Below are 27,584 nucleotides of genomic sequence, written 5' to 3'. Positions count from 1 at the left end.
TGATGAGGAAAAGAAAGTGTGATCGTCTACTTTCAAAGAAAGCGATTGGGTTTCCTATTGCAAACCAGGGTGAACTGCCAAGAGTGTAGTGACACAGGATGGCAAGGTTTGGAATGTCCAGAATGTGGCACATTATAGTAATGGTTTGTATAGTAGAGTGCCCAACTTAGGCTCCACCCATTAAAAGACGTGAGTACTTTTATTGAATTGTTTTAGTGTCCCCCAAACTACTGTGCCAGGGCGCTCACGGTGGAAATCTGGTTGGATTTTTCAGGAGACCCCCCAGAATCGTGTTGGGTTCAACAGACCTACATACTCTGCAAAACTCTCGAACACCTTAGAATAGAAGTTGGCACGGAAACTGGAAATGCAAAAGACAAGTTTATTAAGACCCCATGGGGTGGTGGTACAATCCTACAGCACCCTTCGGTAATGCAAGAAGTATCACACCGAACATCGATGTGCGACCTCTTTTATACAGTTTAACAGCAATAAAAAGTGTAGGCGGTATACTTTTGAAGTTTAGGTACATATAAGGGCATTTTTGGAACACAGCCAACATGTGGGAGGAGTTCAGTACCACTGGTCAGTTTTGGAGAACATTCCTAAGAGATGACCACTCAGTAGTCTAAACGTGTGAGTGCGCATGCACAAGATTGACCAGTGCTAAAAATAGCCTGTTGCTGGGCAGGGTAAATGGTCATTGGTACAGAGAAAGGACGAAAGGGCATGCTGACCATGAGGCAGCATGTTCATACAGAATGGAAGCCAGGGAATCTAAAATGGCTCCCGCACGTTTTGGTCAGGTTAACGAGGAAAGTTCGTGTTGCTGAGCTAAATGCTAATTCAGGTGCTGCCAATTTACGACAGACGGCCCTTTTAGCATTTAGCTAAAGCTACCTCATAATGGAAGTAATCAGGATATTCGTCATCTATATTTATTAGCATCAGCTTCGCTATTTCTTTGTTGATTATTTTCTCATTTTTGACAATAGCTCGTTTGGATATAATGCAGGCAGTAATACATACAGAACATAAGGTAGGGCCACATTGAATACACAAACAAAAGAAGAAAAGTATTCCAATAATCACACATAGAATTGTTAATAGCTTCCAACCCCAAGTACTAAGCAAAGTCCAAAACCAGCTAGAGAATGTCCAAGTACCATTCTCGGGGTGCATCTCAGCAGCAATTTTGTGCAATTTAGAAATAGCGTCATATACAGAAGGCGAATTATCAGGCACGTAAACACAACAACTACTTCCGATGATGCGGCATGCACCCCCACGATCAGCTAATATTACATCAAGAACCATTCGGTTCTGGAGCGTAACAATTCAGGTAATTTGGAGTTCTTCAGTCAAATTCCCTAAGGCGGACGCAGTTTCATTTGCAACAGCTTCTACAACACGTGTTAATCGTCTTATTTTTCTACTATTTAAGGCAGCACCAACAAAGGAAAACAGGCCTAAATTAAAATCTACATATTGCTGTAGAGCGGTGTTGGTCTGATCAATGTTGTCAAGTTCTAATGTTCTCTTAACCCTATTTAATATGAAATCATGATATAATACAAAATCATTGTGATACATAGGTGGGGCAATAAATACAGGGGGTAACACAAAAGAAATAAAACAAGTTCCTAACCACCCAATGGGAAGACAGTGGTATCCCTTATTTCCACAGATGAAGTAAGTGTTTCGTGATGCTACAAAAGCAATACCATTTGGTGTATCAAAAGTGAGAGTAGTGTTACACTCACTCCTACCTACTGGAATAGTGCCTTTATTACGAATACATAATTCAGCCTTAGTATCAATAACAGTAATTACATGTAAACTAGACATATTTGCAGTTCTTAGATTGGTGAAAATACGAGGTGTAGATACATTGTCCGGTCGATATTCTTCCCACTCGAATTTAGTTCCTTCTGCTTGTGGGTGACCATCTCTGTCATTAAAGCAAATCTTGTTCAATCTGAAAAGTAGTCCACCTTTTGTTGGCCATCTTAGGGTAAAAAGAAGAGTGTACCAAGCGTTACAAGAACCATTGTGGGAAAATGGAAGAGGAATAAGTGGAGTTCCTCCTTTCTTTTGATGTCCAGGCAACATTCCACATACCCAACAGTTCGAAGTGTTCGTCATATTATGGGTGTGGTGTAAAATCTGAATGAAACTATTATTCAAGTAAGTCTGTCTATCTCTCTCTTCATGATAAGGCAGAGTAAAATGAAAATGTTCAGATGGGCTTGGAGTGGTAGGCAGTAAATATTCTCGTGCAGGAAGCAATTGTTCTATGATCCAAGCTATTACTGCCATTACCACTATAGTCGAACCAAAAAGCACAGCACCAAGAATTTTCTTGTTTCTCGTTGTAGCAGATGCCATGATTCACAGAACAAAATTCTTCGAAGCAAAAATAAAAAATAAAAAATGAGTGCTAAGAACTGAGGCTGCCGCTGGTGTCTTCTCCAAGATTCAAGACGGGTATCGCTACACTGGACAGAACTGATCCCCCCCTTGATATTCTCGGCTTCCGTTTTCACAAACCTCAGAACGGTCACTCAGCCAGTCTTGGACAAAACAACAGCTTTTCTTGATCGCAAATTATATTTCGCTGCACCAGAAACAGTGTGGTCCGGGAAGGCTCCCTCCGATTCGTTAGGCGTGACAGCTGGGCACTTCTCTGTATTCAAGATGTCTCGATAATCAGACAGCACCGCAGGATTCACCAGATCCGGAGGAACACGACGGCAGTGAGTTGAGTGCACCCACCGCTTCTTATTCGTGACTCGCACGGCCGTCCGAGTTGCCAGCAACACTTGTTCAGGGCCACGCCATCTAGGCTCCAAACTGCTGGATCTCTCGAACGAGCGGACCATCACGTGGTCTCCAGGACGAAGACCATGAGCCTCTCCAGTGGAGTTGTCGGGGAGCGCTTCTCGAACCTGTTGATGAATAGAAAGTAAATCATTTGTTAATCGTGCCAAATAATCGTTCATCATTATACAAGGCACATCATGTATCAAACGAGGCTGAGGAACTCACCAGATGTTCATAGGCCTTCCAAACACCACTTCATAGGGTGTGAGGCCAGATCGGGAATGTGGCACTGATCTAATAGACAGCAATGCCAAAGGCAGGTCGTCCGGCCATTTTAAAGACGTGGATGCCACGATCTTTGCTAGCTTCAGCTTCAAGGTTGCATTGTACCTTTCTACAAGACCTGCTGACTGCGGATGGAATACAGCATGGAATCTTTGCTTGATTCCCAATCCTTTCAGGACGTACTCCACTATCTTCCCAACGAAATGAGGACCATTATCATTCCACAAAAATTTACAAACACCATAGCGCGGGAAGTACTCTTTAAGTAATACCTTAGCTGTTGTCAATGCTGTATTATCCTTCGTGGGGTAGGCCTCAATCCATTTACTGAAGGCACACACCACCACTAGGACATACTTGAGGTTATTGCAGCGCTTCAGCTGGATGTAATCCATTTGCAGTACTTCGAACGGTGCAGTAGGTGGAACAAACCCTCCTTTAGGAGTATATGTCCCTTTAGCAGGATTATACTGTAAGCATATCAGACAGGTCTGTACTACTCTTTTGGCCGTGCTGGCAATCTCAGGATGCTCCCAAACTCGTGTAAGCAATTTGGTAATTGCAAGAGCTCCAATATGTGCCAGCCCATGTGTCATTTGGACCATTGCTTGCAAATAAGCGGCAGGCAATTTCCATCTCTCCATATCTTTGCTACGCCAACAACCCTCATCGTCCAACATTCCCTCTGCTGCCCAGGTTGCAAGTTCTGCTTCAGATGCTGATTTTTGTATGTCTAATATTTCTTCTCTTGCATCATGCCATCGCTCAGCCTGTGATTTCACCACATACATAGGAGAGGCATTTTGTAACATGGCAGTCTCTCTCGCTATGCGATCTGCAAAAGCGTTTCCTTGTCCTATTTTGTCTGTCACTTTCTTATGTGCACTACATTTGATTATCGCTACTTTCTTTGGACATAATAGTGCATTCAGGAGATCACGTACTAATTCTCCATGCATGATGTGTACTTCATGCGATGTCAGGAACCCTCGTTCCTTCCAGAGTAGGCCAAAATCATGCACTACTCCAAAAGCATAACGGCTATCAGTGTAGATATTGACACATAATCCAGCACTTAGCTCACATGCTTTCGTTAAGGCTATCAGTTCAGCTGCTTGGGCCGATTTCTGCGGTATTCGTGCTGTTTCTACCACTGTCTTAAGTGTCGTGATCGCATAAGCTGCGGAAGTCGTGCCATCTGGTAATCTTAAACACGATCCATCAACCCACAGTTCCCCATCTACTTCTGGAAGAGGCGTATCCTGTAAATCGATACGACCCTTTGTTTGTTCTTCGGTCAGGAAAACACAATCATGGTGTTCTTCCTTCTGGGTCTCGGCAACAGGATATGGCAATAAAGTAGCGGGGTTCAAAGTGGCACACCTCTTCAATGTAATATGTGGCGCCAACAGCGTTAACTCATATCCTGTTAAACGAGCACTAGTCAGATGCTGTGTTTTCGTTTGATTCAATAAAGCATCTACCGCATGGGGAACTAACACCAATAATTTGTGTGACAACACTATTCCCTCACTCTGTCGTATGGCCACTGCTGTTGCTGCAACTGCTCGAAAACATCCAGGCAGTCCTCGAGCCACAGGGTCGACTAGTGCCGAGAAATACGCGCAAGGTCTCTGTTTGTCTCCGTGTGTCTGCAATAAGACTGACAATGCGCACCCATCCTTCTCGTGTACATACAGTGTAAAGATCTTCGTGTAATCAGGTGTACCTAATACTGGTGCAGAACAAAGAGCTTGCCTCAATTGTTCTAAAGCATTCTGACATTCATCTGTCCATTCAATGGGAACCGGTGTAGTTTTAGACAATAATGCTAACAAAGGTTTTATAATGTGTGAGAATCCTAGTATCCATTGCCTACAAAAAGACGTCAAACCTATGAAAGCACGAACATCTTTCTGAGTGCAAGGGACTGGCGTATCTAAAATTGCTTAAATTCGATCTGATGTCAGTGCACGCCCCTCCTTAGACAAAAGATGACCGAGATAGGTCACCTTTGGTCTACAATATTGCAACTTCTTCCTTGAAACCTTGTGATTGTTCTGGGCAAGAAAAGAAAGCAGAGAAAGAGTACTCTCCTCACATTGCTCCTGCGTGTCCGCTGCTAAGAGGATATCATCTACATATTGAATAAGAGCCACCCCAGACTGTAAATCAAAGGAATCAAGCTGTCTTTTTAATGCCTGACTATAAATGCTAGGGCTTTATGTGTAGCCTTGAGGAACCCTACAAAATCTATACGATTTGTTATTTAATGTAAAGCCGAACAAATATCGGCTATCAGGGTGAATGGGAATCGAAAAGAAAGCGTTTTTCAAATCGATTACGGTAAAAGTAGTGGCTGTGGGTGGAATCAGAGTGAGTAAAGTGGTAATATTGGACACCACCGGATACTGGGGCACTACTATCTTATTGATTTCCCTCAAATCAATGATAAAACGATAGATTTTAGTGTCCGTGTCTTTCTTGAGAATCAGAAGAATTGGGCTGTTGCATACATTATAAGAGACTTCCTCCACCACCCCTGCCGCAATCAGGTCATTTACAATATGTGTCAAGGCAACTTCTCCTTCTCTAGAGATCTTATACTGTGCTATGCGGGGCAAAGACACTCCCTCCTTTACAGTAATACATACGGAGGGATGATCATTTGACCCACATCGGTATCAGAAGTGGCCCATAAAGTGCTTGGAAGAGACGCTAATGCATCAATCTCCTGCATGAGGTACGATCTCTCAACCTCTGGGTAATTTTCATTCAAAATAACCCGCACCCCTTCAGGGGCACAGCGTATAGTTGCTCGAAAATGTTTTAGCATATCAAGTCCCATAATATTATCTAGTGTGTTTGGAGATAACAAAAACGGACATGGAGCAACAAATTTATCAATGTAAAATGTAAGGGGTTGGGACAGTGGGCTAAGGGAAGATGTACCATCGAACCCTATTGATGTAATCGTTTTGCCAGACAGGGGAGCCCTTGGAACCAAGTGTTTGGACAGAGCGCTACGAGTAGCTCCTGTATCGACCAGAAACTGATCAGTAGAACCCAAAACATTCGCTGATATATAGGGACCCCTTTGATCTACTGGTACTTCCACTGATTCCACACCCCATCCTACGCAATCCTATGCATGTGTATTTTCCTGAGACTCAACAAACTCACCCTCAGCTATCTGATACTGATTCCGTCGATCAAAAGTATTATGATTAGTCTGACCACGACCTCTCGCCTCAAACCCTCCACGATCATTCGCTCCACCCCTCGATCCTGTATAACTATTCCGAGACCTTCCACTCCCTCGACCACGCTGATTTCGCTGTTCTCGAAGCACCGGACAATCCGAAGCCCAATGTCCAAACTGTTTACAGTATGCACACTGATCTTCAGAAATATCAGTACGGGGAGAAGACGCCTCATACGATCCTCGTCTACTCCTATTATTCCCTCTCGACTGCGTAGCATAAACCTGAGCCAACATCACCTTCGTTTTCAAATCCTTCGCTTTCTTATCACTACTTTCCTTAGCCTCCAATTCCTGCCGTTCATAATACTGAGCCATAGTCAATAAAGATGCAGGGGTTGCGGTGGTCCATGAGCTTTCACTAGTCTTTAAACGTTTTGCAATCTCCGGTAGGAGATTAGCCACGTACTTATCAACGAACAAATGCCTGCCCGTATCCTCTGTTAATAATTGGGCCTCTGTAATCATGAAACGCTTCCTCGAAACGTGAAAAGAAGTCAGAGACAGTTTCGTTCGGCTTTTGTTTGCAAGACGCCAACATTGTCCAATCAATTTTCTTAGGGGGAACAAGCGTTTTTAATTTATTCAAAATAGCCTCTGGGAGGTCTAAAATTAATTGGCATGGTTTACACGTGGGTTCCCTGTCTAGATCAGCTCGAGCTATGTCCTTCCAATCTGCACCCAAAATCGTTTGATCATCAAATTTACGAATCGCCCTCCACATATCAGGAGGCAATATCAACCCATAGAACAGATCAATATCAACTAATGTCATAACACACGAAGAGATAGCACCTTCCACCCCTTCATAGAAAGCTGCTGGATTTTTACGGGGGTCAGGCAAAGCATTCTTAAGCACCATAACATCTGTTCTATTCCAAGGCGTATAAACCCAATTATATATAAAATAACCCTTCGCATCTTTGGACATTTTATCATCATCTGTGCCTAGCCCTTTAGGAGGGACATACAAAGGCGCAGCTTCTCGCATAGGCATAACATTAACCACAGCGCTCTTATCTGTTCCAGAGATAGGGTACTCTTTGGATACTTCCGTAGTTTCAGATGTAGACAAACCCAGTGTCTTTTTCAACACCCGTAGCCGTGACGCTTCATCCCGTAGCTGAACCAAACGCTGGAAAAACGTATCCGCATCTGCAAGAACAAAAAGACCTTTACGAAAATTATCACGACCAACTGATATATCCTTAGGTTCTAATTCAGAGGAATACCGTCTAAACCGTTCGACAACTTCATTTCCAAAATGATCCAGAAAATACAATCGTTCTTCGTCAGACCATTTACCCATATGATCATTAATCTCTGAAACAGTTATAGAATTTGTATTAAGTTTACGAGCAAACCCGCGCAATTCCGCAGCTCGATCAGTAGTTAACCTAGTACGCTGTTTATTCTGATCTTCCTCATCCGAGTCCTCATCCGGGGCTGTAGGTGGAACATACGGAGGCGGGCAACGATCTAATAATGAAAAATCATCTAATTCATTAGTAAGGACAGGATAAGGAGGACGCCGGACAGGAAACTGACCATTAACCTGCAAATTACGTTCTCGAGTCTCCCTCTCTTTCTGTTCCTGCAATTCCTTTTCCTGTAGCTGTAAAGCTTTGTCACGAGCAGCCTTTCGCTGATCCTTATCCGCCAAGGCTTGTTCACGCTTCATTCGTTCACGCACTGCTTTCTCCCACATACGCACACAATCAAACATATCCTGTCTAGACCTGCGCTGAAACAAACACTGCTCCACATATTGAACCTTTCGTAAATCAAATGACCCATGTAGTGGCCATTGCAATTCACGATCAGTTTTCGTATATTTATTCCATAATGTACTATACATTATAGGGGGAAGGCCAAATTTTATGTACATTTCGCGATTAGGCGTCCCCTCTGGGGGAGCCGGCTGAGATTCATTTAATCGATAACTGGTACAGTTTCCAAAACAGCACATTCCTCGTAGTGTGCTTAAAACAGGCATGTCAAAATATCACGAAAACGCGATATTACAAAAAATGGCACTTAATATGTCTTACACATGGTGCGCCGTTCAAACAAATACAAAGTCAGAGAAATATCCCTACATGCCTGCCTATGTGAGGTGCACTCCACATATAAATCAAATCATAGGTCCAAATGTTAGCTAACTCAAACAAATTCAAGTAGACTACCTTACCAATCACAAGCTTACCAAAGATTCTCAAACGTCCAGGTTACAACTGCCAAGGTCTTTTAATCGAATCAGCCAAACGGGCACTGCACGACAACCCAACCGATCAGGATCTCAGTCGAGGACCGGCGCCACCTGGAAGGTCAGACAAAAAGGAAAGGAAAAACACCGTGGGTGCCAAGACTCGGGTCACTCAGTGGCAGCGTACGCGTCCATGGCGAGTTTCCAATCCTTCGTCACGACCACTCCTTCGGGCATCCGAGTCGCCGATGAGTCCCTTCGTGGTCGCCAATTTGTCGTGTTGGGTTCAACAGACCTACATACTCTGCAAAACTCTCGAACACCTTAGAATAGAAGCTGGCACGGAAACTGGAAATGCAAAAGACAAGTTTATTAAGACCCCATGGGGTGGTGGTACAATCCTACAGCACCCTTTGTTAATGCAAGAAGTATCACACCGAACATCGATGTGCGACCTCTTTTATACAGTTTAACAGCAATAAAAAGTGTAGGCGGTATACTTTTGAACAGTTTAGGTACATATAAGGGCATTTTTGGAACACAGCCAACATGTGGGAGGAGTTCAGTACCACTGGTCAGTTTTGGAGAACATTCCTAAGAGATGACCACTCGGTAGTCTAAACGTGTGAGTGTGCATGCACAAGATTGACCAGTGCTAAAAATAGCCTGTTGCTGGGCAGGGTAAATGGTCATTGGTACAGAGAAAGGAGGAAAGGGCATTCTGACCACGAGGCAGCATGTTCATACAGAATGGAAGCCAGGGAATCTAAAATGGCTCCCGCACGTTTTGGTCAAGTTAACGAGGAAAGTTCGTGTAGCTGAGCTAAATGCTAATTCAGGTGCTGCCAATTTACGACACCAGAGCGAAAAAGGTTTCAGGCAGGGCCTTGTATAGTTGATGCTATTCAGCCAGTTTTCCAAAGACACTGGGACTTTTCTCCCAGGCCATGCTTTCTTTTGCAGATATTTATAGGGCTCAAACTCGACCAGTTACATTACAAGGACACATTACATTTTTTTGCTAGGCACATGAAAATGAACTGATTTACCCAGAATTACATGTTGTTGAGCCGGCATTGCCGAGACTCGAACCTTGTTCCCAGTGCCAAAGTCAGTAGCCGTGGATCACTTTACCATGACCAGTACCACCATGGTGTGCATCCTGGATGCAGGAAAAACCACAGCAGATTTGATTTGTATTCTTATATAATGCCACGCCAAATTGCAGCAACTGATGCCCCTCCCCCTCCCCGAGGCTTCTATGATGGTGGAGCTACTGCAGATTCAGCATTGAACACACGGAGGTACCCAACCCTGAATGAGGAGGGGCAGGACTGGGTGGGGGGGGGGTGCTGAGAGGTAGACAGATTATATAGCCATCAGTTTTGGTGGGCGTCCCATTACCTGCCACCTCTAAATGAAGGCTTTCTGCTGCTTGGAGTTCTCCTGTTATTGAACCAAAGGCAAGCAATCACCAATCAGTACCAAGGGGATCCTCACATGCCACTCCAGGTTACAAGGGCACTAGGCCTGAGCCATTCCATTTCTGGTGCTTTGCAGCAGTTAACGTCTTAGGGTTTCTCATTGCTCAGATGAGTGTCATTTATGATATTTAGACCCTTTCCTCATCTTCATAGCTTGATTTTGTTTGCGAAAGTAACTATACTCTAGTCCCTCATGGGAGGGGTGTCAGCCTGGAGGGTGAGCAGGGCGGGGCAGTCTCTGCCCCCACCCACCACACTTCTATGCAGATCCGTGATGACCATGCACATGCCCCCTGCTTGACGCTGTCCCTGCCCCTCCTTCCTTAAAGTAGCAATATTGGGCTACTTTGGGCTACTTTTTGGTTGGCTTTGGGCTAGAGAATGCTTTAAAATTCTGGCAACACTGGCTGCAGGCGGACGTGTGGCCGGGAGGGTGCTCCTGGCAGTGGTAGACGTGGGCCTGCCCAGTTCCCAGAGACCGGTCCTGAAGCGGGTAGAACGTGTGCGAGGGCCACACAGGGGCACCAGAGCAGAGACAGCATAGCCACCGAGGGTACAGACTCCCTGGGCATGATTGACAAGGTCCTGTGAGTGACAGTCTCCTCACGGGAAAAATCAAGCAATCCAGACAAAGAGAACATATAAATATCCAAAATTACACCTATTTGAGCAACCGGAAACTGTAAGAAGTGCCAAATGTATGACACTTAGAGCAACACTTTCTCACAAGGAAAACCAAGCAATGAAGTGCTTAGAAAAGAGCTAAATAGCAAAAATGAACAAACTTTTGAGCAATGGGAATCTCTAAAATCTCTTGAAACTCAAGCAATACCCCTGTAACGGAAGGTCACTGACCTACAATCTCTTTCTAAGATGACTCTACAGTAGAAAACAATTACATCGCCATCATTCATCAGAATTCAGACACTCCATGAGGAAGTTTGCAGAGGGCCTATGCTTAGCCTGACAAAACATCTATTGTGAATCGATACTGTGCTACAGGAACTGAGAACATTTTAGAAAACAGCGCACTTGAAAATATGAAATTAAGAAAAAACGTAACTCTGGCTGTCAGTGTAATATACCTAAAATTGGTAGGACAGCCCAGAAAATCAGCTCACACACCATTTGAAGGAGCAACTAACATCTGTGTACATAAGTGACAGCCTAGTAGAAGCGAGGCCCCCATCCATACACAGCTGAGCATGAATTATACGAGAAAGTGAGAAAGACGTGCTAGCAACAGAGACCTGGGGCAGAACCAAGGCAGAACCACCCACCGGGCTCCGCCTCACATGATCATATCAGGGCTTGAACATGTCTGCTCCAGTGTGACTCTTTCTGCTGTACCCCCTCTGGAAAACTAGATGTAAATTATATTGATAATGACTTACATTTGGGTTTTCCGTTTTAAATCGTTACATTTTAGATTTCTTTACGGGCCTTAGGAGATCAAGAGCAGCGAGCTATACAGGCTCAGTCAGGGCTGTAAAATAAATTATATTTTCAATTATCCAGTGCCATTTAAATGGCAGAGCTCGGCCCTCCGCGGCACCAGTCTGAAGAGAGCAGCCAGTGAGCAGAGCTACAGGCTCAGTCAGGCTGAACATTTAAATGCAATTTTCAAAAAGCCATTCAGACCTGAGCGGGCCACGGCTACGACGAGTCTCCGCCAGTCTCTTTGTAATGAAGATTGTCTGTACAGTCTCTTTGTAATGAAGATTGTGGGATGTCCCTTCGGTCCAGTCGCTACAGGCACCAATTAACGGGCGGCACAGGCAGCAATGTGAGCAGTGCATGCAAGCAAACCAAAGAAACATAACTGCCCCTTTTTGGCGCCGTGGCCCACCTCACGAGTGACTACTTCCTGTCAATACGCCCGGTAAATTGACACAATGTATATTGTTGCAGTCACTTGACGCCATGTCAGGTGAATGCAGCCCCAGATGTAAATGCTAAGCGTGATGCGTGGTACTTGGCAGGACTGCAAGGGAAGGGCGTTAAACTGACTGCAGGCAGCCACTTCACACCATGTGGAGCAGTCATCCAGTCAATGAATCCACCCTTGGAAACATGGGCAGACTTCACTGTCTCTGGTATTTCACATGTGAGCTGGTGACACCTGGATGAATGTAGCACCTACATGTAGGGATAGGGTGGCCGGGTGCTTGGCCTGCCAAGGTATCGGGGCTTCACATTATCAGTTCTGGGGATTCATGTAATGAAACGGTGCACTCTGGGAGCTCTATTCTTGTTCCGTTCAGTTGCACCCACCGATCTCATGCATTCTCAGCTACCATGAAAGTATGGGATATTACTTACACCCGTGCGTTTTTATCCATTGTTAAGTATTCGCCGGGAGCCATAAAATAATTCTGTCCCACAGAGCAGGTGTCCCGGCCGTGGAGCAGGTGTGATCAGCAGTGTGGCAAGGCAGCCGAGCCCCATGATTCCGGTGCTGCCCGCTAACCATTGAGCAGCCAGCCTTCACCTCCAATTTCATTACAAAATTTAACTCCTGGCGCGCACCCTGTCAGTAGGACTTGACGTTGGGTCCCCACACAGCGCCACGGCCAAGTTGACACACATAACTTATCTGCGGCAGGACTGCATCGGGTCGCAGGGCAGATCAAATGTAACATTGTGGCACTGAGAGCAGAGCACCTCGGATCTTTAACTGTTACATACTGAGCCTGCTGCCAAGTGAAGTCTGCTGTGGCCCGGGCCGAGCGCACAGCACACAGGTGTCAGAGGCGCCAGCGCGCCCGCTAGCATCTGGTGTAGGCTAATTAGAGCAGAGACCGCCAACCTTGTGAGCTACTAATATTATTTGTGCTGTAACAGTGACCACATCAGGCAAGATCACATTAGTGGCCACCCCATGCTAGATTACTCACAGTGATCACTTCAGTACATTCGGCAGGACTACCAGCAGTAAGGTAAAAAAGCCTTTTCAGATTGGAATGCCTCCATAAGGTTAATATGACATCCATAGCTGCCCCTGCCCCTAGCACCAAGGTAGTAATATCAGTAATACTGTATGATTTATCACTCAGATAGTAGCTTTACATATATTTTGGACATTCAGACATTTTTGTCTCCAAACATTAACTTATGAGTTCTAAAAACACACACTTTTTTGTCTTAAATACACACATTTGGTCTGTAGATATCAATTCAACAAAGCAAAATGTTCCAATTTGGTAGACTGGGATGCACATAAAAGAGCTACTTCTATCTCGTTGGAGAGCTTCCAGTAGCTCACAAGCTACTAGTTGGAGAAGCCTGTTTTACAGACTTTTGCAATAATTATTGTTTGCTTTGTGCACGGACATTGTAGGATAAACATAGTGTATATGAGATTCCCTATGCTGTGGGTCTGCCACAGAACAATACTATTCACTTGTATTACTTTTGCCCAGGACCACTTCTGACCAAAGGGGGTCAATCACTAGTACAATACATGCCCACTGCAGCGCATGACCAACACCTCACCAAGACCTGCCCTTCTGAAGAAAACAAAGTATGAAACATATCAAAGTTGGCCAAGCCCTCGGCTACAACTTGTCATGCAAGAAAGCACTCTACAGTGAGTAAAAGATGTGTTTGCTTACATGTAGCATCATGCATTGGAAATGGCTAGGACAGTCTTGCCAGAACCAGTGTGCAACTCAATACCTTGTTAATATTTTGAGCTCATGCTGCTTACGGTTTGTCCTAGGCCAGTCATCGCTGACTGGCAGTGGGTTCATCCACAGAGACTTACTTAGTTCTTAGTTTTAAGCCTCAGATTCTACATGAAAGCACATTTATGCTGAAACATAACAAAATAAATACACATCCCAGAAAAGTAGGCTGCTCTAAAAGTATCTACAATACTGAATTTAGTAAGAAGTCATTTGTGTAGGTCAGTGCAGTAGATCAGTTTGCCACGATCCCTGAAGAATCAGGGTTGTCATGTTCAGTGGTTGCCAGAACCTACCTGCACCACTGTAGAATAGAGGCGGTTGGCAGTGGCACTGTAGAGCTAGCTGGTCTAACGGCTGACATATCCTGTGGGGGTTTCGGAAGCGGTAGGGACACTAAGCCCTCAGTTTAGGTCGTCCAAAAGACGCAGGTCCTGGGGGATTCCTAGGAACTACATGACAAGATGTCTTACGAGGTGATTAGACAAGTGAATACCAAGTCTGTTACAGCACATAAGCATGACACACTTTCAAGTCATACGCAGCACTTTATTAAACAATCTGAAGGAATATCCTGTACTATGAGTAAATATGACAGGATGAAGAATGGTAGATGCGGGGAGACTACACAGAAAGTAAATGTGCACCGGGTTAAGGGAGAAAATATTATGGTCATTTTGGTTATTATGATTTGCACAGTGTGCTGTTGTCTAAGGCAACGATACTTTGACTAACCTTTCAGATATGTAATCAATAATATGAAATGACAGTGCAATTTAGAGAAATAATTAGATTGTGATGCTGAGTGCTAGTGGGTTAAATAACAAATTTAAGGCTAGCGCAATAGATATATGGCTAAGAGGACCCTCCCCGGATGCAGTATTGATTCAGGAAACACACTAGATTGAGAAAAAGGAACCAGATTTCAAAATGTTCACGCAATGGGCCGGATATCAAGTGTTTATCATGTGCAAATGCAACAGAACAGGGGGTGTCACTGTATGTGAGAAAGCATTTCCCCCTACAAGTTACTTTTCCCAAACAGATACGGAAAGCAGATAGGCTTATATTTTAGTGGATTTCTTAATAACAAAAGGATTATGATGGCTAAAATATACGCCCCAATAACTGGTAATCCAGCCCCAATTATAGATTTAGATGAGGTCCTACCTAATATCCCAGGTTTTTTTATTGTAGGGGGGGATTTTCCTTTTCTTCGATAGCCGGATGTGGATTCATTCAAAAGGAAACATAGACAAATTAAACCCACAATGGCAGTAGCCATTTCAGAAGGTAAGCAAGGGCTAGGTTTATGGAGAGAAAAGTTCCCGTATAAACGGGAATACTCATGTTACTCAGGCAGGCATATGTCAGCGGCCAGACTCTCTACACAAAATCGCAGCTAAAAACATACTCTCATGTGTGAAATGCTTTGTCAGATCATGCCTTAGTAAAAATGGAGGAAGCAGGAATTAAGGTAAAAAGACTGATGATGTAAGTTGGACATTTAACAAAGTGAATCTCGAAGATCAGGAATGGTGCAAAGATATGGAGATATAGAGAGTTAATTATTTTAAAATAAATAATAACTCAACTAATATTGAAATTGTATGGGAGGCTTATAAGGCCATGATATGTGGATATATTACATCGAAAGAGATTGTAAAGAAGAGGGAAAAGTCGATATTAAGGGCCGAGCTTGAAACAGAACTAAATCAGGCATGTTTAAAAGTACAATGCTCAGCAACAAAAGCTAACAAATACTTACTTAGGAAAGCCAGAATATGCATGCAAGAGTATTATGATGAACAAGGATACACAGCTAAAAACATATCTTTACAAAAGGTATTTGAAAAGAGCGAGTATGGGGGTAAGCAACTGGCTTGGCAGACAAGAGATCGCCCAGAGAAAAATAAGATAATATCAATAATAGATCCAGAGACAAAGACAAGTATCAAAGACCCTGAAGAAATTCAGAAGTAATCTTTTAAGCATTATAAAGCAATATATGGTACCCAACATCAAAGGGATATAAGAGCACTTACTGAATTTTAAGTTAAGCTAGAAATCTCAAGGCTGAAAGAAAACCAACGTAGGACGTAGGTGTTCAGCAGCGAGTACCCGCGGGGCCCCTGAAGGGAATGATTGAAGCGACGCAATCAGATTTGAAGGAGAAAAACCTCAAACGCATTTCTCAACAAGAAATAATCTCCAAGAATGGGAACTGTACTTAGTAACATGACTGCAAGGAGGAGAGTAAACCTCCGAGCGTGATTGAACTGTACAAAGTGGCGCCCTTCATTTAATTTTATCACGGGGCAGTAAACTTGCGCTTCCCTCAAAAGTGCATTGATTGAAAACAAGCACTGGCCGCACCCGCGCCTTGCATTTAAAGTTAAAACAAGCAACAAGGAGGGGCAGGACAGCAAGCACTCCCCTGAGGACGACTTCTTCCGCCGGCGGTCGGGGGGAAATGGCAGAACAAAAGCGCCACCATTTTCGCAATTCGGGGGGGTGTTTTTTTGCTGAGTGACGGATGACGTCACTGATTAAAATTTTTTTAAAAACACGCCCCCGAATCTGCTCAAGCCGGAGCTAGAACCGAGTGACGCCCCTCTTCTCCAATGGCTGGCCAGCATTTACGAGGCCAGCCAATGGAGAAGAGGGGCGGGTTCAAGCCCCCATACTAAACAAAATTAAATCTTCGGCTCCGCCCACTGCTTCGCAGTGCGACAGTAGCCTCGACCTAAAAAGTCAGATATAAGACTCTGCAATGGTATATAAAACGAAAGGCACAGATATTCAAGCACTGCAAAATCCCAGTGATTAATGGTGTAACTAAATTGACGGCTGTGTATATGGGGGTTCGCCACCTAGTAGAAAAGAAATGCAAATCAGTCTTGACCCAGTGCCTCATGGGAACAGTCCAGACCTAACTGCCAAGCCAGGTCCTCCCTGGTTGGGTCTAAACTGGGGTGGCATGGTGAGCAAAAGAATGATGGATTTAACCCAGATCTCTTGACTGGGGTGAATGTAGGATTTATTCAGCATTCCACCCATCATTTGCTTGCATAGCACTTTTCACCCTAAGTGTGATGGGTATGCCCAGACGTGGGTCCCTTGCTCACTGTGCCACTGGATTCAAGCTAGCCTGGCTGATAAAGGGAAATACCCAGAAACAGGTCCCAGGATGCTTGTTTCCAGTTCAGGGAGGACCTGGCTTGGCAGGTCGGTCTGGACTGTTCCCATGAGGCACAGGGTCAAGACTGATTTGCATATGATTGGGTCTAAACTGGGGTAGCATGGCAAGCAAAAGAACAATGAATTTAACCCAGATCTCTTGACTGGGGGTGAATGTATGATTTTTTCAGCATTCCGTCCATCACTTATTTGCGTAGCACTATGCACAAAACCTAGGCATAATGCTAGACTCATCGCTCACAATCTAAGGCCAGATTAACATTGTATCTTCGGCCTGCTTCAACACTCTTCGTATACTCTGAAAAGCTTACAGATAGATCCCATCCGAATCCAGAAAAACGGTCATGCGCGCCCTCATCAGTAGCAGACTGGACTACGGCAATGCTCTCTATGACAGAATCTACAAGAAACGACTCTGTTAAGTCCAGAACGCCCAGAACGCCACAGTCAGACCTGTCGCAACCACATCACCCAACACCTCCGAGATCGCCACTGGCTCCCCATTCAATGAAGAATAACCTTCAAGCTCCTCCCCCACCCATACAAGACCCTTCAAAACTTCGGACAATCACACTTAAACAACCGCCTCGTTTTCCACGCACCCAAGAGACACTTCCGATCACCTGACCTCTCTCTGGCCACCGTCCCACGCATCTACAAAACCAGGACTGGAGGAAAGGCCTTCTCCTACCTCACAGCCAAGACCTGGAATAGCTTCCCACTCCACCTCCGGCTCATCCCTACACTGCTTCTGTTCAGCAAGGACCTCAAGACCTGGGTCTTTGGATGACCCCAGCACTCAGCGGAGCCATCCCCCCTCCCCCAGCACCTTAAGACCCTTGTGGTGGAGTAGCTGCGCTTTGATGGAGCAAGGTTGAGCATGAAAAGCAACTTGCTCGGACTCAGCCCTCTCTAAATAACTTGTAAACCTACTAAACTACATGTTGTGTCTTATTAATATTCCACCAAGTGACATTTTTAGTATCTAGGGGAAGCTTGCCTATGTGCTTTTACTAACCGTAATCCTTTTGCATTATTATGGGCGCCACAATGCAGGATCTGTTCTGCGCATGCGTCAGTCATACTCATGTGACATGATGTACCTTTCGCTTGAGGGGAAAACTTTGCTTCTGCGCACTAGAACTTAAAATTGGTTCTCTATGTCATAACGTGATAATGCTTGCTTTGCTGCTTTCACTAAATTGTTCATTCTGCTTAACCCCTAACGCTATAGTTAAAATAAAGTAATGGGAATAGAGTAGAGATAAGTGGTCTACAGAACATTCATTTATTCTTTGTTCTAAAACTGTTTGTTTTCTATTTTTGCATGTATCACATTTCGGGCCTGATGAAATCCCACTGTACCCATTTTGGACATGCGCAGAAGAAACCAAGAAAGCCCAAGTCATGGCATTGAAGGAGTGCCAGGGACAGTCTTGACTGAGATGCGCCTGGGAAGATGACCTGCTGAACTCTCAAAAGGAAGTTATATTATAACATTGTATTGACTATTAGAACATCCATTGTTGGGTGGAATAAACGTGCATGGGAAAATAAAGTTATGGGAGGGAACGCTAATTTCAATATTCTAAAGAAAAGTTTCATTTTGATATGGTGTGATGACCTCTCCTCGTCTTTTGTCCAATCAAAATTAGGGATCCTTACACTTGCAACATTGGGGGGTGGTACACTGCCCTGAAAAATAGTATAACTAGAGTAGGCTTAGCTAGTTAGTTTTGTCCGACTTGTCTGAATAGCTGACCTTTCACTGACCCAACGCCAGGCGCGGTGCGTCCATTGGGGCGTGGGGGCAGAGCCCCGCCGCCCGCAGCCGCCCGCAGCTCCAACGTTTCTGAACTTAAGTAAACTGAATAGTTTACAAGTTCAAATACCGACGCCGAGGGAGAACTGACAATGCATGCCAGTCAGCATGACGTCGGACCGCCCACCCCCTTCACAGACTGAAGGGGGTGGGCGGTCTGGCGTCATGTTGACTGCCATGCATTGTCAGACATGGGGGCAGCAGGCAGCAGCACAACACAAGTGCGCATGAGTGGGGACGGAGGGCGAATTTTCGTACCGTCCCCACTCATGCGCACTTGTAAATGTAAATGTAAATTGATACTTGTATAGCGCACTACTCACCCGCAAGGGTCTCAAGGCGCTTGTACGAATACCGCTGTGGAACCCATCCTGGCTTACTCTGTGAGGTGTCCACTCCTGGGCACCCCCATGGTGGAGGCCAGGCATCCTTAGCGTTGTGGGGGCCGTTGTAATCTTACTTGTTAGCGCATGCCCATTAGGAGCCCCTCGGTCTCCTAATGGGCGTGCTGCGGGCGAGGAGTAACTGTGCCCTGGCGCTGCAGATTGGCTATGGGGTTGCCACTCAGTGCTGCTGCTCCTGTTCTGGTCCCTGTTTGAAGATGAGGCGCCAACGCGGAGCAGAGGCGGTCAGGTAAGTTTTCTCAATGTTATTCTCCCTTGGCGCACCCCCCACCGTGACCCCCTCCCCCCGCAACCCCTCCGCATCCCACCCTCGCGAGTACTGCGAGCCGTGACTGTTTGAATGGTTTTAATTAACTGTGAATAAATTAGCACTGGGCAGTGAGCGAATGCTACACTCACGGAGCACTGCACGCACACTACAATCATTGATAATTCCTCTGTACCCCTTGCACTGGGTCTTGGGGGCACACTTTAGTTACTGGGCAGCGCGTGTACTCTACTCATAAAGCAGTAGGCGTCGACTGCTGTCACCGGACTGCACGTATTCGTTTATTACTGCACTACCGCTGGCAGTGATTGCACATTCAGATTACTGGCCAGCCCTTTAACCGAGGGACAATGCGCTTCACTCGCTGTGCATGATGTGTGCACTGGTAGCTGCAGCGCGTGGACTCTATAATCGCTCGCTCGTACTGGTGTTCTGGCCCCGGTCCCCGGTGAGGCAGACTGTATTTATGGCAGAATTCAATGCTCAAGCCTTAATGTGGCAGAGATGTCTGGGTTGGGAGCGTGTTCAGGCAGCGCTAGGAAGGATCCTAACAGAAATAGTGACACAAACCCCAAATACCTCCCGGAGGTGAGCTTCTACCTCTGGGCACGAACAGCTCACATCACTTCTTTGTTCCACTTGGGTACAAACCTGCCAGACAGCAAATCCCTTATTACTAGAAAGCGGATAATAAATCCCTGGGGCAGCGATTTCAGCCAAGACCCATAAAAAGCATCACTGACAATAGAGCATGTGGCGGGTCTGATATGAGAATAAAGCTCGCAAACGAACGAAATTAAATTTGGGCAGAGCGCGAGCAGGCGCATTGACCCACGGTTCTATTCTGACTGCTGCATCTAAACCCACTTTCCTTTGCAGTGCAGGCTGTTGCAGTGACGAACATCCTACAATAACAACACCAGTGTCTGTGGGGGGGCTGCTTGCATTCTTGGGTTTGTGCTGAGCACCCCCAGCTGCTCAGAGGCCCCAGCTGATGTGGTGTTATGTACAGGAGTCTGCACCAGGCAATGTCGGGCCTACACAGGCTGAAAGACATGAAACCTATTGAGTGCAGTGCATTGAAGGGTGAGTGATGTCTGTGTGAGTGCAGGGTGAGCAGTGCGCCTGTGTGAGTCCAGGGTGAGTGATATCTGTGTGAGTATAGGGTGAGCAGTGTGCCTGTGTGAGTCCTGGGTGAGTGATGTCTGTGTGAGCACAGGGTCAGCAGTGTGCCTGTGTGAGTGATGTCTGTGACAGTGCAGGGTCGGTGATGTCTGTGTGAGCGCAGGGTGAGCAGTGTGCCTGTGTGAGTCCAGGGTGAGTGATGTCTGTGACAGTGCAGGGTTGGTGATGTCTGTGTAAGCGCAGGGTGAGCAGTGTGCCTGTGTGAGTCCAGGGTGAGTGATATCTGTGTGAGTATAGGGTGAGCAGTGTGCCTGTGTGAGTCCTGGGTGAGTGATGTCTGTGTGAGCACAGGGTCAGCAGTGCGCCTGTGTGAGTCCAGGGTGAGTGATATCTGTGTGAGTATAGGGTGAGCAGTGTGCCTGTGTGAGTCCTGGGTGAGTGATGTCTGTGTGAGCACAGGGTCAGCAGTGCGCCTGTGTGAGTCCAGGGTGAGTGATATCTGTGTGAGTATAGGGTGAGCAGTGTGCCTGTGTGAGTCCTGGGTGAGTGATGTCTGTGTGAGCACAGGGTCAGCAGTGTGCCTGTGTGAGTGATGTCTGTGACAGTGCAGGGTCGGTGATGTCTGTGTAAGCGCAGGGTGAGCAGTGTGCCTGTGTGAGTCCAGGGTGAGTGATGTCTGTGTGAGTGCAGGTTGAGCAGTGTGCCTGTGTGAGTCCAGAGTGAGTGATGTGGATGGGTGAATGCTGGCTTAGTGATGTGTCAGGGAAGGGTGTGTAATGGGTCTATGAGTGTAGGGTGACTGTGCCTATGCGAATGCAGGGAGAGAGATGTATCTGTGCAAGTGCAAAGAGACTTCTCTGGCTACTCCCAGAGATGTATTGGCCAAGATATCTCTTTCTCAAATGTGCTTGAGAATGCACCATTTGCCCACTCAAAGTCAAAGTCAAAAAGATTTTATTTGTGTAGGTACTCAGCTGAGGACCACAAATATAACAAAAATGAAATAAGAATTAACAAAAGATAAGTACATCACAAATTAATATAAAGCTAGCGTAAATTTAAAAAATTTGTACAAATTATAACATACAAACTCATTCGGGGGGTTGATACCCGCTATTAATATTTCGGATTCCTTTACTAGCCTGCAGGATCTATATATCGGCGAAATATACTGAGCGCGAGCTGCTACTACTTTAGTATTGGGGCAAATGAACAATAAGTGTTCCACAGTCTGCTCACCCCCTTGACATAACAAACACAGATGGGAGTGATCTCCAAGTGACCATTTTGATTTAAAAGATTGTACTGGTAAAATCCCAGTTCGAAACATAAAAATCACCCTCCTTGCACTATGAGAAAGACAAAATGAAATATAAGGCTGTATATTTTTATACTCTATGAGTGTAGTAAAGGGTTTGAATATTTTTAGCCGCTGGCTGTGAGCATAGTCCAAATCATAACTCAACCTAGGAGTAAAACATTTAAGAAAGAGTTTTAGTTGTGACACGGACCAAGTCTGTAAGATTTCTATAGAAATTTCAGCCATTTGGAACGCCGCAGACATGTTCACTAGAAAAGTTTGTTTATCTACATCTGGGCCAAAAGTCTCTTTTTGTAGCAGAAATCTGAGGGTACCCTCCGTAGCATGAAGGAGATTATAGGCCCATCTAATTATGTTTGCCACAGCAGTGGCAAAAGCACTAGTAATTCCGAATTCCAGCCGTAAAACCTGAACTGGTGTTGCAATTGGAACCTTCATCATTTTTTTCAAGATTTTCCCCTCTTGACGGTCCATGAAGCCCCATTGTTGAATGGGAATGTATTCTGTGGCATATGACAGGACTGCAGGTATTTTCACTTTGTATATTTTTATTAGTGAGGAAAAATGCCTGCTCCCGGTAGCACTATATAGTCTTGATAGAGCTCCTGCATGTAAGTCAGATTTTTTCTTTAACTTCTCAAAATGCTTTGTATTTGATAGGTTCTTGGAAAGAATCCTGCCAAGATAAATATATTCTTTTTCTTCATCGACCTTTTCATCTCCTAGCCTCCAATTATATTTGGCACTTTTCTTCCTCCCAGAAAAGGCTACAACTTTGGTTTTTCTTACGTTCGGAATTAAGTAATTATCATTTGAATATTTGAGCAAAATATCTAGGGAATTTTGCAGACCAAATGGCGTGAGATCGAACAAAACTATATCGTCCGCATAAAGCAACGTATAAACTCTTTGCTGGTTAATTTTCGGGGGCAAGCTTAATCCCTTTTGTAATTGTTTAGGCAAATCGCTTAAATATAACGAAAACAACATGGGAGCTAGAAGACAGCCCTGCTTGAGGCCATTTTCAGTATATATTACATTCGTTAGTCCTTTTTCGCCCCCCATTTGGACTCGACACCAAGTTGTTGTATGGAGACTTATTATGACCTGTAGCAAATGTTCATTAATTCCCAAACTCCTCAATTTTTTCCACAATGTCGGACGATCCACTCGGTCGAATGCAGTCGAGTAATCTATAAAAGCCATGTAGACCGTCTGTTTTCTTCGTGTGACATATTTGTCCAGGAAAAACTGAATAATTGCAATGTTATCTGTAACAGAGTGTTTGGGTCTGAAACCTGACTGGAACATGGGTATCAAACCCATCGAGAAGGCCCAGTTTTTTAATTGCAAGAGTATCTCTGCTGCGAAGATTTTCCCGGTAGCATCCATCAGCGCTATTTGGCGATAATTTCCTGCTACCGTTTTGGAACCTTTTTTATGAATTGGGATAATAGTACTCCCTTGCCATGACTTGGGTACTTGACCAGTGGACAGAATATGGTTAAAAAGTGGGGTTAGTAAAAGGCTCCATTCCTTAGAATTTGTCTGCAGGGCCTTAATAGGAATTTGATCGGGGCCAAAAGCTCCTGTACTTCTTGCCCTCCTAATGTGTGTTTCTACCATTATAGTTGTTGTTTTCGGGATTACTTTTTCCTTAACTTTTTCCTCCACTTTATGTGTACAGTTAGTTTGTGATTTGTCCACGTTTGTTTTGTAGAGTTCTGCCAAGTAGAATTCCCACTCTTTCGGAGGAACAGGTACTGATTGTAGTTTCTTTTTTGTCCCCGATAGTTTAGCTATTATGGACCAATAGGTTCTCTGGTTTGATTCTTTGGCAGCAATTTGTAATTCAACCCAGTTACGATCTTGAAGGGTTGTTCTCTCACTTGTTTTTTCTCTTCTGAATTGATTTTTTAATTTATTTATTTCCTTCTTTTTAGTAGGAGAGGGGTAAAGGTATTGAGCACGTATCAATTTATTTAAGGTCTTCTTTATCAATGAATTCCCTGTTTTGTTGTTATTTTTCCTTTTTGAATTAATATTGTTTTTATGAGAATTCATTTTAATTATTACCTCCTTAAGTTCAATGAGCATGGTCTCAAAATTTTCAATAGGGTCTTCAGAATATTGATTCCTTAAGAAGTGCTGATGCTCGACCAAATTTGTTATTTTACTCAAAGAGGATGAATTCCAAAAGATACGTCTCCGATCACTGTTTACCAGAGTTTCTTTTCTATCGAGAGTCATCAGACCTTCTTCTGCGGACGGAACCAGCCAACTGGTTCTAAGTTGCATGACGGCATGATCACTGTCTATGGTGAAATTGGAGCAGAGATGGGACATAGTTTCGAACTGGTCCTTGCCACAGATGATATAATCTATTATTGACGGTCTCCCATTTCCCTGCCTTGTGTACGAAGCCGGGATATCGCCTTCCACATTCCCATTAAGAATAGTTCCATTTATGGAAAGCAGTACTGTTAACAGTGTTTTCCCTCTTTTGTTAGATCGGATATCTGTGGGGAATTGAGGGATTAAAGGTTCCAAGTTTTCCTCTTCCAAAATTTTTCCCCACTTTTTTATTTCTGTATTGGAAATTTTCCCGTTAAAGTCACCCATTATCAAGTACGATGGAAACATATGGGCTTCTATTATTTGTATAATAATTTGCAGGGTATCGTCATATAAGGTGTCGTACTTTTTTCCTGGAGGGGCATATACGTTAAAAAGCAACATTATTCTCTTTGAGGTCAAGTTATAGGCTTTCAGAGACAGTTTGATACATTGCACATTTTCACTATTGGTTTCCACTATCTCTTGTGCCCACAGGTGATCCTCTCTCATTAAAATAGCCAATCCTCCTTTAGCATGGCCCCGATATGAGGCTTTCGCACATATGTTATACACATAGTAACCTTTTTGTAAAAAGGGCTCAGTTGCCCAGGTTTCTTGAAGGGTCAATATGTCTGGCTGAGTAATGAGGACTTCCTTCATTTTTTTCCTTGATCTACCAGCAATATTCCACGTTGTGACCTTTAGACCTTGGTTAAACAGGGTACTTTAATGGTTAAACAGGGTACTTTAATTTGCCCACTCTTTTTTCAAAATGTTCTCGTGGGAGAACCCCTGAATCCCCCATAGGTGTTTGGGCCTCGCTCGCTGCGCGCGCTCGCCACAGTGCAGTATTTATGCCCACCACTTTCAAATGTCACCAGCCGCCCGTGCCCAACACACTCAATAGGCAATCGAGAGCAGAGGTGCTGGCCGAGCACTCTGTCAGAAAAATCGATAGCAATTTCGGTGTTTCTAAGGGAGAAGATTTGATGACCCAATTGGGGTTCGACTGTTAGCTGTAGAGAGGGTTGTAACGCTGGTGGAGCAACTTTAGCTGTGGGTGTCGGTCTTAACCTATGGTGGTCTTGTCCTGAACCAATTTGGCTTTACCTGACCTGACTCTGGTCTGCACCTGTTTTATCCTGGTGGCACCTGTATAATCGGGGTTCTGTCCTTTATTCCAGCCCGTTGCCAGGGTTGGTCTTCACACTATTTTAGGTAAATATAAATAAATGTGGGTATGTTATCGTCTATCATCCCTTTTCTCTTCCCTACCTTTGTTTAAATGGCAAAATTAAGTTTCACAACTTCTTTGCATATTATTGCTTTCATCATTATCTTCCTAATAGAAAGAGCTTTGATCTTGCATATTTGGACTGTGACATTTAATAATTTTCATTGGATAAAGAGTTGAAATCTTCCCTGAGTTTGTGGTTATTTAAGGTAAATTAAGTATTATTGTTCTACCTATTTTCTAGCTAACTCCCTTGATCCCTTAGGACTTTAGGTACCGATGATAAGGATTGGTAAGACAATGGTAGAGGTCCTAAAACGAAATTCATAAATCACTGATTAGAGTTGGCGCCAAGGTCACCTGGTGGTTATTAGGCTTAGTCATGCGTATGGGCCCAGGTGAGGATGGTAAGACTAGTCGGGTTACCTGCGCGCTCTATCAGCTTCACCAACCTCTGATTGATTGATTGCCTGCTCCCTGATCACCTCCTGCCCCTCCCCCCCAGGGGGCCCCATAGAATCCTTTACACCTGCCTCCACCCCAGGGGGGCCCATAGAATCCTTTACCTCTGCCCCTCCCCCCAAGGGGGCCCAATAGAACTTTTCACCTCTGCCCCCCCAGGGGGCCCAATAGAATCCTTTACCTCTGCCCCTCCCCCCAAGGGGGCCCAATAGAACTTTTCACCTCTGCCCCCCCAGGGGGCCCAATAGAATCCTTCACCTCTGCCCCTCCCACCCAGGGGGCCCATAGAATCCTTCACCTCTGCCCCCCTGCCCCTCCCCACCCCAGGGGGCCCCATAGAATCCTTCACCTCTGCCCTCCCAGGGGGGGGGGCATAGAATCCTTCACCTCTGCCCCCCCAGGGAGCCCAGAGAGTCCTTCACCTCTGCCCCCCCAGGGGGCCCCATAGAATCCTTCATCACTGCCCCCACCCCAGGGGGCCCCATAGAATCCTTTACCTCTGCCCCTCCCCCCCCCAGGGGGCCCCATAGAATCCTTCACCCCTGCCCCCACCCTAGGGGGCCCATAGAGTCCTTCACCTCTGCCCCCCCAGGGAGCCCAGAGAGTCCTTCACCTCTGCCCCCCCAGGGAGCCCAGAGAGTCCTTCACCTCTGCCCCCCCAGGGGGCCCCATAGAATCCTTCATCACTGCCCCCACCCCAGGGGGCCCCATAGAATCCTTTACCTCTGCCCCTCCCCCCCCCAGGGGGCCCCATAGAATCCTTCACCCCTGCCCCAGGGCCACCCCAGGGGGCCCATAGAGTCCTTCACCTCTGCCCCCCCAGGGGGCCCATAGAATCCTTCACCTCTGCCCCCCCCACAGAGGGCCACATAGAACCCTTCACCTGCCCCCTCCCTCCCCCCGGGTGTCCAGTGACCCCCCCTCAGCCTGGCTCTGGTTCAGCCCTCACTGGTGCTCGTGAAATCCCATAAACACAAACAGTGATGACGCTGCCCTCACCCCTGACCCTGGGATCCTGCTCTGACTGCGGCAAACATGGGGTCAGGGGTCAGCTGTCAGGACAACACACTGGTCCCTCAGCGCATGCGCAGACCCCTACAGGAAGCAGTCAGGGTAGCACACTGGTCGCACTGCGCATGCGGAGACCCCGGGGGGCCTCTTTCAAGGTGTCACAGGCCGTGCTGCGCATGCGCAGGCCCTTAAACAGCGGTTTCCCTCTCAACTTGTAACGGAAGGTGCGCGCATGCGCAGTTATTAACAGTCGTTCTTTTCACAAACGCGTAGCCGCCGTTGCGCAGGCGCAGATCTACACTCACTACCTGCACTGAGCTCACTTCCCCATAAATCCGTAGCCAGTGGGTGGCGCATGCGCAGATCCGCGTTCACGTCCCCCGGAAGTGACGTCCTCCGTAGCTGCAGCCAAGAAGTGTGACTCGCAGACAGTGGAGCTGCAGCCCCGGGGGCGCCTCGAAGCGGCGGCTTCACCTCCAGGCGCTGTGAGGCCGGTGAGTCAGAGGTGAGTCTGAGGAGGGGGCGGCTAAGGAGGGGGCTGGGGGGGGTCTCGTCCATGTTCCCCCCTCCCTGTCATCCACCATCATCCCTCAGCATTGACCCCTCAGACCCTGTGTCTCCTCCTCCTGGAGGCGCCTCGAGGCTCTGAGCGT

General features: G+C 45.7%; 1 long non-coding RNA gene across 1 annotated transcript; it reads right to left on the bottom strand.

Moving 5' to 3' along the window:
* Nucleotides 1-368: 368 nt before the first annotated feature.
* Nucleotides 369-26,951, bottom strand: LOC144764081 (uncharacterized). Its single transcript, XR_013596309.1, has 2 exons — nucleotides 26,920-26,951; nucleotides 369-2,948 (listed from the first exon to the last, which is right to left on the bottom strand). It is a non-coding gene; the product is annotated as an uncharacterized LOC144764081 (long non-coding RNA).
* Between the last annotated feature and the right edge of the window lie 633 nt (nucleotides 26,952-27,584).

The sequence above is a fragment of the Lissotriton helveticus genome, chromosome 6 (genome assembly GCF_964261635.1).
Source record: "Lissotriton helveticus chromosome 6, aLisHel1.1, whole genome shotgun sequence".
In the NCBI taxonomy this organism is placed as follows: domain Eukaryota; kingdom Metazoa; phylum Chordata; class Amphibia; order Caudata; family Salamandridae; genus Lissotriton; species Lissotriton helveticus.
This window is presented reverse-complemented; position numbering and strand designations above follow the sequence as displayed.